General features: G+C 48.8%; 1 protein-coding gene across 7 annotated transcripts in view; it reads left to right on the top strand.

Annotated features, from left to right (window-relative positions):
* Positions 1-13191, top strand: part of SLC25A51 (solute carrier family 25 member 51) — a 196154-nt gene that overhangs the window by 89817 nt on the left and 93146 nt on the right. For all 7 annotated transcript variants that reach the window (XM_069630374.1, XM_069630378.1, XM_069630379.1 and 4 more), the window contains one exon: positions 10520-10647. The gene's annotated coding sequence lies outside the window, so the exon portion shown is untranslated. The remainder of the gene's footprint in view (positions 1-10519; positions 10648-13191) is intronic.

The raw sequence follows: 13191 nt of genomic DNA, 5'->3' as shown, positions 1-13191 counted from the left end.
GCCCTATCCACTCTCCTGTCTGGTCTTCTGGTCTTAAGTTCATCCCCCCACCAGCATCATGTCGATGCGAACTGGCAAGAAGCAATCCTCTATCAATATGTTCACAAAGCCCTCGGGGGGGGGGGGGGGCTGGGGCGGAGACAGCTGCACAGGAACCTTCCACTTCACTGACGCTGGAACCATCCGACTCCCAGAAAATAATGGAGTACATTCGGGAGGGGTTCACCACAATTCATAGTAAACTGGATGACATGAACGGCACGATATCCTCTATTAAGGCACATATGGAGAGAACTGATGGTCGAGTTGCCGAGATCGAGACGCGGGTGAGCACCGCCGAGGACGGCCTAGGTTCCCTCCGTGCAGAGGTCTCCACGCTATCCGCCCGCGTTACTGAGGTGGAGAAGAAAAACAAGGACCTTGAGTCTCGCTCGAGGCGCAACAACCTCCGCATTATCGGGGTACCGGAGGATGGTATACAAGAACCTATGGAGGACTACGTGGAGGGCATGCTACTCCAACTTCTGGACTCCCCAAAACTCTCCCCACAGTTTGCGATCGAGAGAGCCCACCGTGCACTCACAGCGAAGCCCAGACCTGGCACCCCTCTGCGTCCTATTATAGCCAGAGTCCTGAATTTTCGTGACCGTGATGCCCTACTTAGGGCGGCGAGAATCAAGGGAGACCTGCTCTTGGGCGCACCCAGGATCCACCTATATCCGGACTTTTCGCCGGCGGTCCAGCGTGAGCGCAAGACCTTCCTGGCGGTGAAGAGGAGACTACGCGAACTCCAGGTTAAATATGCCATGCTATATCCCGCTAAACTGCGGATCGAGCATGTAAATCGAGTGTACTTCTTCACGCTACCTGAGGAGGCCTCCAGGTTCATAGAGGAACACTTCCCCGGCTGAACTGTACTCGCAACAAGCACTGTTAGGGTCTTATCCCTTATTGCAATAGATTACACGATGAGACATTGGCTTGCCACAACATAGTCTAATTGTTGAGTGGATGCCATTGTGACCTGTTCCAGAACTTATCTAGACTTGTAACATACTGTCATTACCTGTTGCGGCGCCTACAGGGCGTCATGGGCCGAGAGAGTCACCATCCATCCCGACTTGGTCACATCTGTAACATATAATGTTAATGTCTTTTGATGTTTCTCTCTATTGTTTTTTGGCTACTAACTCACTGACGTACCACAATGTGGTCGGGCTGTTTGGCGGTCGATGGTGCGGTCTGCTCCCCATCGATGCATCCCAGATACTCGCCACATGCACTCTCTGCTCTCTTGATTGCCCGGAAATCCCGGGGAAGCCCCTGGGTCCCAGTGTTGTCTGTTTTTTTCGAACTGCACTCCTCTTAACGTTGTTTCTCCACCACCATTATATTGGTTGTGATATTGACGTTGCAAGTGATCACCTTTCGTTGGGAGACCCTACTGGACAACTATAATCCACTAGCCGATTGTGCACCGTTGTGGCCTCTCCGGGCATTGCGATGTACACTCGACAGTCTTTTACTGGGTTGTCTGACCACTTGCTGGGCTCCCCCGATCGCTTCTGGGCCCTCCTTGGATCTGCCTCCCCTTCCCGCTGTTCCTTTTCATTGTGGCACTTTCTCAGTATCTGTGGCTGAGCCCATACATCATCTCGATCCAGTTGATCGGGAAGTTGCTTCTTACATTCCCGTTATATTGGTTCATTATCTGGTGACCATGCGCGCCCCTCCCCCCCACCCCCCGTGGGACCACCCCCGGGTGGGAATGGATATCATTGTCGGGCATCATGTTTATCCTAAAATTGCCCTATGGCTTGGAGCATCGCCGCCAGGCCAGTTCGCAGGCCCCCAGGCGTTGATGCCATTGTTTTGGATTTGGTTGTTTGGCTGTGGGGTGTTCATCCCTCTGTTTGGGGAAGGGATGTGGGAGGGGGTGGGGGAATGGGGTTATACGTTAAAAAAAGCTTGTTATTCGCAGAAAAGGTAGAGTTCAGAACACCATGGACCCGAGGGCATTACAGATCTGACCGCATTGGGCACCGTTCATGGGGGGCACATTTCCATCCACCCGTATTCCTCTATGGCTACCTCGGGAGTGTTGAGTGAGGAAACTTTGACATTTATGAGCTGGAATGTACCGGGGCTGTGTAACTACAAGAAAATGAGACTACTACAGCTCCAGGCCGAGAGACATGGGACTAAAATCCTGTTCCTTCAGGAGACGCATGCATGCACTGAGTATTGTGAAAAGTTTGCTAAATCATGGGGTCCTCAAAGGTACTTTACCACCTACTCTACCCAGAGCCGTGGGGTTATGACCCTTATTCACAGGAGCCTTAGATTCAACCGCATTGCCACGTCAATTGATCCCCTGGGCAGATACGTGTTACTCCATGGTACCCTGCAGAATAAGGAAGTGGTCCTGCTAAATATCTACGGTCCCAACATCGACGATCCCAAATTTTATACACACCTTGTGACTATCTTAGATGGCTTCCCGCTGGTACCGATTCTCTGGGGAGGTGATTTTAATACGATATTCGATGTGGACCTTGACAGATCTGCTTCCAAACCCCGTCAACTCTCCAGAGCTGCATATACTACACTCTCCTCTCTTCCCCGCTTGTCCCTGATTGACGCATGGAGGCTCCTCTACCCCGACTCTCGCTCTTACTACTTCTATTCCTCGGTTCACGATTCCTTTTCCCGGATTGACAGGTGGCTAGTGTCTGATGTACTGATAAGGTGCGTATCAGGCTTGGCGATCCTCCCTAGGTCCCTCTCTGACCACTCGCCAGTGACTATCACCTTGTGCTGGGGCCCAGACCGTGACCGAACCAGACACTGGAGAATCAAACCACTCTCCCTCCTCGATCCGGCCTTCAGCTCGGAGATGGAGTCGGCAATTGAGCAGTTCTTCGAGATCAATACCAACTCCGTGTCTTCGCAGGCCACTCTCTGGGAGTCTTTTAAGGTCTATATCAGGGGCATTGCCCTTCCTAAGGAAAACGGTATCCTTAAAACTATTCGCAGGGAAATTGCCGAGAGCGAGGCCACATTATCCGCGTTAGAGGCCCAATATACTTTAGACCAAACCCCTGAAATCCTTGCGTTAATTGGCACAGAGTTGGATACCTTCCGCACGCTTGCGGACCGCGAGCTGAGGTTTCTTGATAACCCCGGGCATGCGAGGAAATATGGTGAGGGTGAACGCCCAAGCCGTCTCCTAGCTAGACCTCTCCGCCGTGAGTTTGGTGCCCCACCCATTCCTGGAGTTGAGAGACCTGACGGATCCCTGACCACCTCACCTGGAGATATCAATGCCGAATTCCTCTCCTTCTATCAATCCCTATATGCTCACTCAGACAATGCCACTACATCAGAAATTGACACCTATCTTCCCCTCTCGGTCCTTTCCCCCGACACCATCGGATCCGTTGAGAACCCATTTACTCCTGAGGAGTTCTTGGAGGCCATAGACTCCCTCTCATCAGGCAAATCCCCAGGATCGGACGGTATACCTGTCGAGTTCTATAAACATTTCAAATCACTCCTACTCCCTCGTCTGGTTGCTCTCTGGGAGGAGTCGGTGGAGGTATGCCAGTTCCCCCCCCCCTCGCTCCGCGAAGCCACCATAACAGTCCTACTAAAACCCAACAAACCCCCCACCCAGTGTGGCTCTTACCGCCCACTCTCATTAATCAATTGTGACATCAAGATTTATGCAAAATTACTCGCTCTTCGACTTGTCCCTTTCATGCCACAAATCATCCACCCGGACCAGGCGGGGTTTATCCCGGGACGCTCCACCTCCTTGAATTTGAGACGCCTCTTCAACATTATAAGTAGAGTGAGCCCAGGTGTACACGCGGTGGCTGCGACACTTGATATGCAGAAAGCTTTTGACTCGGTCTCGTGGAGGTACCTCTGGCGGGTACTCGACAAATGCAAATTCGGCCCCACCTTTCTCTCCTGGGTCAGGCTACTTTACTCCAACCCTGTTGCCAGAGTCTGCACTATGGACAGTTGCTCCCCCCCTTTTCCATATAGCTAGGGGCACTAGACAGGGCTGCCCCTTCTCTCCTTTAATGTTCGCTGTAGCGATGGAGCCGTTTGCGGACATGCTTCACCAAAACCATGCACATAGGGGTCTACGTACCGCCGGTTCCTCGGATATAGTCTCCCTGTATGCTGATGATGTTCTCCTCTTCATTCGCTCCCCCGAAATTAACCTGGCCCCAATACTAGAGGATATTCTCTTTGGTCGTATCTCTGGTCTCATGGTGAACTGCTCTAAATCAACCCTTTTTCCGCTCACTCCCAGCACACTCCCCCCCCCCCCCCCGACACCATGGGATTCACATGGGCCCAGTCTAAATTTACTTATCTAGGCATAGTGGTGTCGCGTCACACTGAACGGGTCTTGGAGGAGAATTATCAAGCATACCTTACAAACCTTGTGATAAAAATACAGGGCTGGAACAAACTTCCGATCTCACTGGCGGGTAGGATAGGGGTACTGAAGATGGTGGTGCTTCCCCAACTCTTGTATAGATTTGCTAATGTTCCGCAGTGGCCGGGAGCCGACTTCTTTCAGGCATTGACACGCACCCTTAATACCTTCCTCTGGCACTCGGTGCGGTCCGCCTTAAGCTCAAGACCCTTGCTGCCCCGATGGAGGCTGGTGGCTTTGGGGCACCTGACTTCCTCAAGTACTGGCTGGCGGCACAACTTCAACACATTGCGCAGTGGTTTAATATATCGGACCCCCCTCCCCATGTCAGACTGGAAAAGCTACCGCGACATCCGATCTCTGGCGATCACACCCATGCCGATGGTATTAGACTCACTGGATCCAGTGACGTGCACATCCTTGGCCTTATCCAAATCGTGGCAAATGTTGGGCACCGTCCATCCTTTTCACGGTAACCTCCCAATCTGGAATTTTCTTCCGGAGGTCTCACAAGTCCCTCCCTCGGTTGTTCGTACATGGGCTGAGGCGGGTTATGAATTGCTACGTGACATATTCGAACAGGGTAATTTCATAGAATGGCCTGACCTCCCACTGCCCCTTAGGCGGAGACCCTCCGTTTGGCTTCAATATTCATCCCTCCGTAGAGTACTCAATCACAAGTACACGTGCTTCCCAGCACTGCCACTTGATGAGCCTGCAATCACTGAACTGTCCTCACCTTCGCCCTATGAGAGGCAAAATTTCCAGGCTATGCACCTTGCTTCAAACCAGATCACCCCCCGCATTCTCCAAACTAAAGCGCTCCTGGGAGACGGATCTCAGCCTGGAAATGACTGAAGATCATTGGACCCATATGTGCGCACGTATCCAGGGGGTCTCCTTCAACTCCCGATTCAAATTAATTCAATTTAAGTTGCTCCACAGGTACCACTACACCCCGACTAGGCTACATCGCATCTCGAATGACTCCTCCCCTAGGTGCCCTAGATGTGGCTATGAGGATGCTGATTATATCCACATGATCTGGTCCCCGTCTCACTCAATTCTGGAGCGCAGTGTGTGCCACAGTGTCGTCCATCCTCGAACACCCTATCTCCCCATCCCCAATGCCTATTCCACGATTTCCCCGAGCTCCACCGTGATTCCAGGAAACTAGCTGGCCTTTGTATGCTACTAGCTATGCGTACAATTCTACTTTGCTGGCTTCGGCCTACCACCCCTACTCACGCACAGTGGCTCAGGGCAGTTACGTGGGCTTCTGACACCGAAGAGTCCTGGGCGATACAACAGCCCGCCCGCTCCAGACCTAGAGATATTTGGCTGAAGTTTCGCTTATTTATGTCCCCCACTGACACCGATTCAGATCCTACATCTCCAGCTCTTTCTCCTCACTCATCCCCAGTTGGTCCTTGATTTATTTTCCACCTGCCCTTGTACTGATCTTCTATGTGTCCCCAATGTGCATATGAGGATTCTTTTTCCTTTATTTATTTCTTTTGTATTTACCATATGAATCTGTGATGTTTGCATTGTTTTGATTCTATATGCTTTGTTGTTACTCACCTGTATCTGTGATACCGAGCTGAATAAATAAAAGTTAAAAAAAAAAAAATAAAAAAAAATAAGAAAGTGTGCGATGTGTCTTAGAGTAGTCTATGATAGAAGATGTGTGCAGGTGGGTGGCTGTGCCTTCGGCTATCTTCCATAAGCATGGGGTGAGATACGTACCTGTATGTCCTGGCTGGTTTCTTGGTTTCATAGATGCAGCTGAATTTAGAAGGGAATGAATGCAAAGCACGGCTATATTCTACACAGTGGCTATATACGAGGTTCCCCTACCGACTACACAGCTCACTCACACGCATAAACACAATAGTGCAAATAGAGGAAGAAACAAATGCCCTTTACAAAGGTTGCTGTCATTCTGCAAGAATGTCCAAATTTGCTGTTGGCAGCGGGTGTGTGTTAAGGGGGATAGAGGCCAGGTTGCCCTGTTGAAGCCACTGCTGAGTTTCTTAAAAAGAGATTGATAAACAAATGAAAGCAAATGAATCCTGACACGCTGTACACATAACTAAATCTGGTCTTAACATGTCTGATAATAAACTGGTAACAATAGTAGTACTTCAGTCGTCATCCTCCAAACTCGTGGCATGTCGTTACCCTTGTTACCGAGACCAGAGAATTTCTGGTAAAGCGGAGAAAATGCAATGACTCCTTTGTGGAGGTCTGTAGCCACCAATGCACAATCCCTGTACCCCACACCACCCCTAATGCATCCTCTGGCTTGCATGCATTCCTTCTCTACGAGTGGGGGCGGGGTACGTATAATAATACAAATACACATCTCTGCGAAAAGCATCTTAACTTGGAACTTAACATTTTTTTTTTTTTTTACAACCCCCCTTTTTGGTTCGGGTCCACAAGCCCCTTTGCCTTCAGGTATTTTGTGAGGAAGATCTGTAAAACATTTTTCATTGTGACCCGGTCACTTGTTCTTGCAGGACAACGCACTGGGAACTGTTTCTTCAAGAGCCTGCACCAAAATGCCCCTTGCACCTCGTTTGAATGGGGACTCTGAAATACCCACGGGGGTGTCTTTGTTATGGAGCATGTTCATGGTCTCCTCGCAAGCTCAATTGTGCACCAATGTGTGCCATTTAGTTGTGCCGTTTCCTGGACTTTCTACAGTGATTTACAGGGAGGATGGCGTGTGTATCCCTTAACAATGACTCGTCGGGTACAAGTACGGAGGCTCAGAGGGGCTCCTGTTTCAGCGATAAACCTGAGGTTCCTTGTGAAGCTGCCCCATTGTTAGGAAAGATTTCGTAATTGTAGGTAATTTTCCTTCCATGTGGCAACCCCTAAACTTTTTGCTGTTGTTTTCACCTTGTTCTTGACTTTGCCAGAGAAGTGCAGCCTTCTGCCGCACTCCTCTGGGCTTTCGCTCCTTTCTTACGGGGAAACTGACATGCCCTTAAGACAGTCAGTACCGGGGAACGCTGTTTCCCGTAGTTTCTTCTATCATGTTGCGGCTTTAGTGCAACATGACACAAGAGGGCACTGTAAGCTAAGTTACAGCTCTCTTGGGTCTCTAGCCTTCTACAGGCCCTAGATACTCTTTTAGGATGGTGTTTGATCGGTGCAAGTCATTCAGGGACTCGAATGGTGGCAGCGATCGTTTTGTTTATTTTGAGCTCCTTTTGATGTTCTGAGCACGTTTTTCGCACTGAACCCAAAATGGTGGCCTGGCTCCCAAAATGGCCAGACCACGAGGCTCCTTTGTCCTGTCCACTGACCGTCTTGCTCCCTTCACCTTCCCCAGGTCGAGCGACCCGGGGCCTTCCTTATTTGGGCATGTACTTTCCCGCGAAACGTGGTTGCTTTCGCGGGCTTCTACATGTCGTTTGTGTGCCTCCAGGGTGTGGGCTGGGATGTCTGGTCCCAATACACATCCTGGGTGCCAGAGAGTCTAGGGTAGTGTGAATGCCTGGGACCACCGTGGTCCGTGATTGGTCCACGTATGGTATGTGTGTTGATGAGCGGATCTCCCATTGGCTCCCCTCCGTTTTGGCGCGAAGGGAACCGTGGATAAGAGGGAGCTGGAAACACCACTACCATGTCGATCTCCTGAGTTCTCACGAACGAAGGAATACAGGAGCCAAGTATCCTGCAACCAAGAGGCTGGACCGAGGAATCGCTGGTGACCCGCTGAAGGAATCCTCCTTTGCCCTGCTGTCGTCCTGTAAAGCCCTTTCCTCCTTGGATCGAACCAGAAGGCCTGTACTGGTGCTTTCGACCTTTGGAATAGCAGGAACAGCTATTCCCGGCGACTTCATCATCTCCTGCCAAGTAAGCCTTCGGAAGTGTCTCTGGGCCATCCAGTTGACTGACCAGCTTACAAGGGAGTCCTGCTCTGTAACTGCCGCCAGGTTGTGTTGTATTTCGAGTCCTTGTCACTCTCCCACGCTTCGTACACTTGGCGTTCCCAAGTCTGAAGGGAGGAGTGTACATTTGGCTTGAATACACACGGCCGCTCTGTTGTCCTGCTGCGGCAACAAACTGTGCTGGTTTCGTCGATTGGGACGTCTTTTTGCTCTACACGACTACGAGGCGTTCCCTGCTCTTCTGAACCTGCCAGCTGCTGAAACTAACGTGGAGAAGCCTGGGTCTGCTTGCTTCGGGGACCGGTGAGTAGTTTAGCTAGGATCTGGTCACCCTCCTGCAGTATCCCATTGCTTTTCCCTGCTGTGTAAAAACAGCACCCTTTTGGCCGTACTCGCGCTCTGCTTCTGCCCGCTGTAGAGTCTGCGCTTGAGTTGCGGAACCTGTTCTCCTGCTGTGCACTAACCCGAACTGCCTGACTTCCTCCGAAGAGCTTCCCCTTTTGCCCGTTGGCACCGGCGTGGCAGGTACTTTGAGCACAAGGCTCCACTCTTCGCAGGGCTCGGACTTCCATCTAGTTAGGTGCCTCTGAAGGCGAACTGAGTCTAAAGCGTTATCGCACTGCCTGTTTTCCTTTCCTTTCAGGTGGACTACATATTTCGTGCTTTAAACGCTTGCGACTGTGTATTTGTATATATATTGTGTTGATATGGTATGTGTTGGTTTAATATTGTGATATTGTGATTTTCTCGCTACGGTCATTGTTTTAAAGGCCTTAAAATAAATGTGTTTATATTTTTGATATAACAACTGTTTGGAGTAGTTTGTAAGCGCTCTTGCTTTGTGTGCTCATTGCGGGCTTTCAGTCACCCTCACCCCTCTTGAGACCTAGTCTTGACCGCCGCGATCGCTACCTTGATTGGTCTGGCTTGTCCAGAGGTTACCCTGTTCCAAGTAATTAGGTTGGCCTTCTGAACTTCTGCGCCACCAGGACAGAGTTCAGAAATCCGTCTTAACACCCATGCACCCCTTTTAAGCTCCAACCACTCCACGCGTCCTTACCTGGCTAGGCATGTTTGGAAGCAGGCTAATGGGGCTCGAGCTGACTGCAAGTTGAAGGGCTGGCAAACGCCCTGCGTGCTGAACCACTGCAAACCTAGGAGGCGCAGAACTCCTTAATCCTCTTTGGTCAATTGATTGCATTCCTCTGAATCGCTCTCTGCTGGACTTTGAGATTGTGAAACCCACCCCCAGTATGTGGCAGGGTGTATGCTTCTCAAGAGGAAGAAGCATACCTTGGTTGTTCTCGTCAGTGCCACAAGCAAGATAGCACCTCTGGACTGTTTGGACCAGTGCTGGCACACCTAACATGTGGGTCGGAATCTGATCCAGGAAGCCTCTGAATGACATTGCCTGCCTACCTGATATCCATGCTGTGGGTGTGAACCCCTTGGTGGCATAGGCGCTTGCAGTCTCGCATTTAATACAGTTTATCTTTGGGGCTCACACACCACTTCTGTCCCTGGTGTTTTCCACTAATACGTCCCAGTGGAGTCTGGAAGTTATGAGTGCCCCTTGAAACAATTGAGATGATGGGCACTGCAGTTAATGGGGTGGTAGGAGCTTAACCCTTTTTGAAGAAAGAAGTGACGACAACCAAAATAGACAACCAAAATAGTGTATTTCGCCTTTTGCTCTTTTGCTGATGTTGCACCAGCTGATGATGCCTTACCTTTTGTTTTGGTGGCTGTTGCAATCCTGATTGTTGTGATGGAGCCATATGTTGAACTTTATAGCAGTTACTTAATCCTCCTGTGTTTAGTCGAAGCTGTAGACAAATGTGTAAATGGCCAAGATAACATGCTTGGCTGAACTGTGTTCTATGTGAATCTTTTGTTTGATGTTGAAGTCCCTTTGAAAATGTCAAGCATGGGACTACATCACCTTTGAACACTCTTGCACTACTTTGTGAAACTGTTCTCCCTCCTACTTGTTCCCTTCCTAAGGTGTGACAGACACAGATATGGTTTGGTCTAATTATGTGCACTGAAGTATTGTAGGCCTTCTAATGTTTTCGCCACTTTTGCCAGTGTAAGCAACGTCTTTGATATTACTGCTCATTAATAATGTGATTCCTCCCCTCTACCGACTTCCCAGGTGGAACTCTGTCAATGTTGTCATTCCCCCCACAGCAAGAAAGCAAGAAGGAACATCTTCGGCCAGTTCGTTCAACCCAAACCATCACCCTGTGCTGCAGGAGCAGCGCAGACATTTCAGGCAACAAGGTAAGCCATGTTGTGCCTGACGATCGCAATTGAAGACAAAAAAAAAAGAATTGAATCATTATTTTTACGAGCGTTCTACAATGCCTGCATTTCGCCTGTGATCTCCGGAAGCTGCCTGTTTGCTTGCAGGTGTTTGCAATAACGCCATCAATGTTACTTGTTGGCCCAGTTGGGCTGAGTAAATCATGGGCTTGTGTTAAACTTTGAAGATGGCCTCCACATTGTTTGTGGTGAGGTGAACTCCCATAACTATCACGGCTGCTTGGCCATTGGACAGACCTCTTTTCTTCTAACCAATCATGGGGCGCCAGCTAAATACTCTCCTTCTAGAGCCCTCAGCTGGTCCTTCTCCAACTCTCTGTAGGTGAGACGTTTTTCCAAACAGAAATTTGGGGGGTAGATATTTATCCTCTGCAGGTGCCTCCCCCTGGAACAACCTCCCTGCCTCTCTCTGTCTTGAGCCAGACCTCGTTAAGATCCAGAAACTCCTCAAGATCTTCCTCTTCTCATCCTCTTTCTCTCTCCCTCTCTCAAGCTAACCTCCCTTTCTCTTCTCTCCTGCTTCCCTTCTTATTTCACCTCCCCAAGCTGCTCAGTTCGCCGACTGGTCACCTGGTGCACCTGCAGAGCCTCACAGGTCCCAGGCTCCCCTGCCAGTCCTGCACTTGCCTCTGGGCCTCTGCACTCTGCTTGCCACTACTGTACTTGAGAGAGGCAGCCACTCTGCACTTAACCCAGGCCCCTGCTGGACTGGGCGCACTTGTCCACCTCCCTCCCCCTCACACTTCCTATTCTGCATACTTGCACAACCTGTATGTACTAGGCCTAGCAAGTTTGTCTGTCCTGTCCTACCTCTGTCTCCCCTCCCCAGTTGGGCTGTGCCTGAAAACTCGTGCATAGGCGCATTCGATGACCAACCACCATTGATTTAACTGTCACCAGGCCTAGTACGGTTGTTTATTGTTCTGTATGTCATTTTCTCCACCCCCCCCCCCTCACCTCACCCCGCTTCCACCACTCCTTGCCACGCACTAACACTAGTAGATTTGCCTCTGGCCTAGTATGCTAGTTATTGTTGTTAGATCATTCGGAATCTTCAAGGCCTAAGAATGGCGACTGTATTCCCGTGTTCCCTTCTTGCCTTGTAGCGATTGAATCACTTCACCTGTGTATAAACGCTTTATAAATAAACAATTCCAAACAATTACCCCATTCTCATGCAATCGTGTCTTCTTCCGCCTATGCACCCGTTTGTATTGCATTGCAGGAGTCCCAACGTTCCCTTAATCTTTATGTTCAATGTAGAAATGCCCCTGCTAAGCCCCTTTTGTACGTGCAAATTTATCTCCTATATCTGCTTCCTTCAATCCCAGTTCTGTTATTTGCCATCCGCGTCTCCTTTTCCTAGATATTTCTTTTGAACTGAATAGCTTTTTAGTCCATATTAATTCAGCCAAGGATGATGCACTTTGCTCTTGATAGTTTGAAAATCTGATTTTAATTTTGTCATGTACAGTTTTTGTAATTGCAACACATTCTTTCTCCTCAATTGTTTGGCTTATACATCTTTGATGTCTACTTTTGGTTTTAAGTGTCCTGGTTTTTTCTTTTTTTAGCAAGTATTATATGGTTTGTAAAAAAAGCTTACATATATAATTTGGTTAACAATATACAGGCTTACAGGTTAATGAAACCATTCTCGTCCAGCTTTCATTAATAACCCACTATCCCTAATAAATGACAGTCAAAATAGCATGTATTAGATTGTTCATTGATTTCCCCACTGCCCCTCCCAATCCATTTAGACAGGTAATTTTAAAAGGTCGTGGCTGCAATGATTTAGGAGTAATGTCAATCAAAATGTATCTGTCACAAATTTGTATTTGTAGGGTTCAAAATGACCATAAAAATACTATATTCAAGTTTTATGGAGACTGGTAATGTTTACTATCTGGTGTCTCGTCTCCATTAGTCTAGCCCTCAAACATATCCGCCTTAATTTAACTCCACCTTACTCTTCTTCATCAGTCCCCTAACTACCCCACCTAACTCTATTCCTATGCCGATTTAATGTCCCAAAACTCTTGAAATTCGACAGGTGCAGGGAGGTATGCCACCTCAACTCTGTGGCCCACTATGCATAGCCAGTAAGCACCCTCATGGCCTCACAAATGACATTGTGAGTGACATCACTGGTACAGAAGATCATGCTTTTGACTTTATTTGAACATATAGCACAGATGGATTATGCCCGGTCTATTGGGAAGGTCTGAAAACATTTGTCAAACATATTAAATAATGGTTGGAGAACTACAGAAAGTTGCTCTTGCACATAGCAATTGATAATTTAGATGCAATATAGGAGAAGTCTGGAAGCTTGGATCTCCATAGGTTTTAAATTACATCTTCCACTAGCCCCATCGAGCAGAGGCAACGGTGAGGATAAATGGGAGTCTTATTTCAAAACGTGTAGTGGAATGTGGGCTTCAAACCCCGGCACTAAACCGATTTACAACTTTTGTTCATCCAGTACATTAGCTGCTC

Source organism: Ambystoma mexicanum, chromosome 6q (assembly GCF_040938575.1).
Source record: "Ambystoma mexicanum isolate Mex_15411 chromosome 6q, UKY_AmexF1_1, whole genome shotgun sequence".
In the NCBI taxonomy this organism is placed as follows: Eukaryota; Metazoa; Chordata; class Amphibia; order Caudata; family Ambystomatidae; genus Ambystoma; species Ambystoma mexicanum.
The sequence above is the reverse complement of the archived record's forward strand: the minus strand, read 5'-3'. Positions and strand labels throughout refer to the sequence as shown.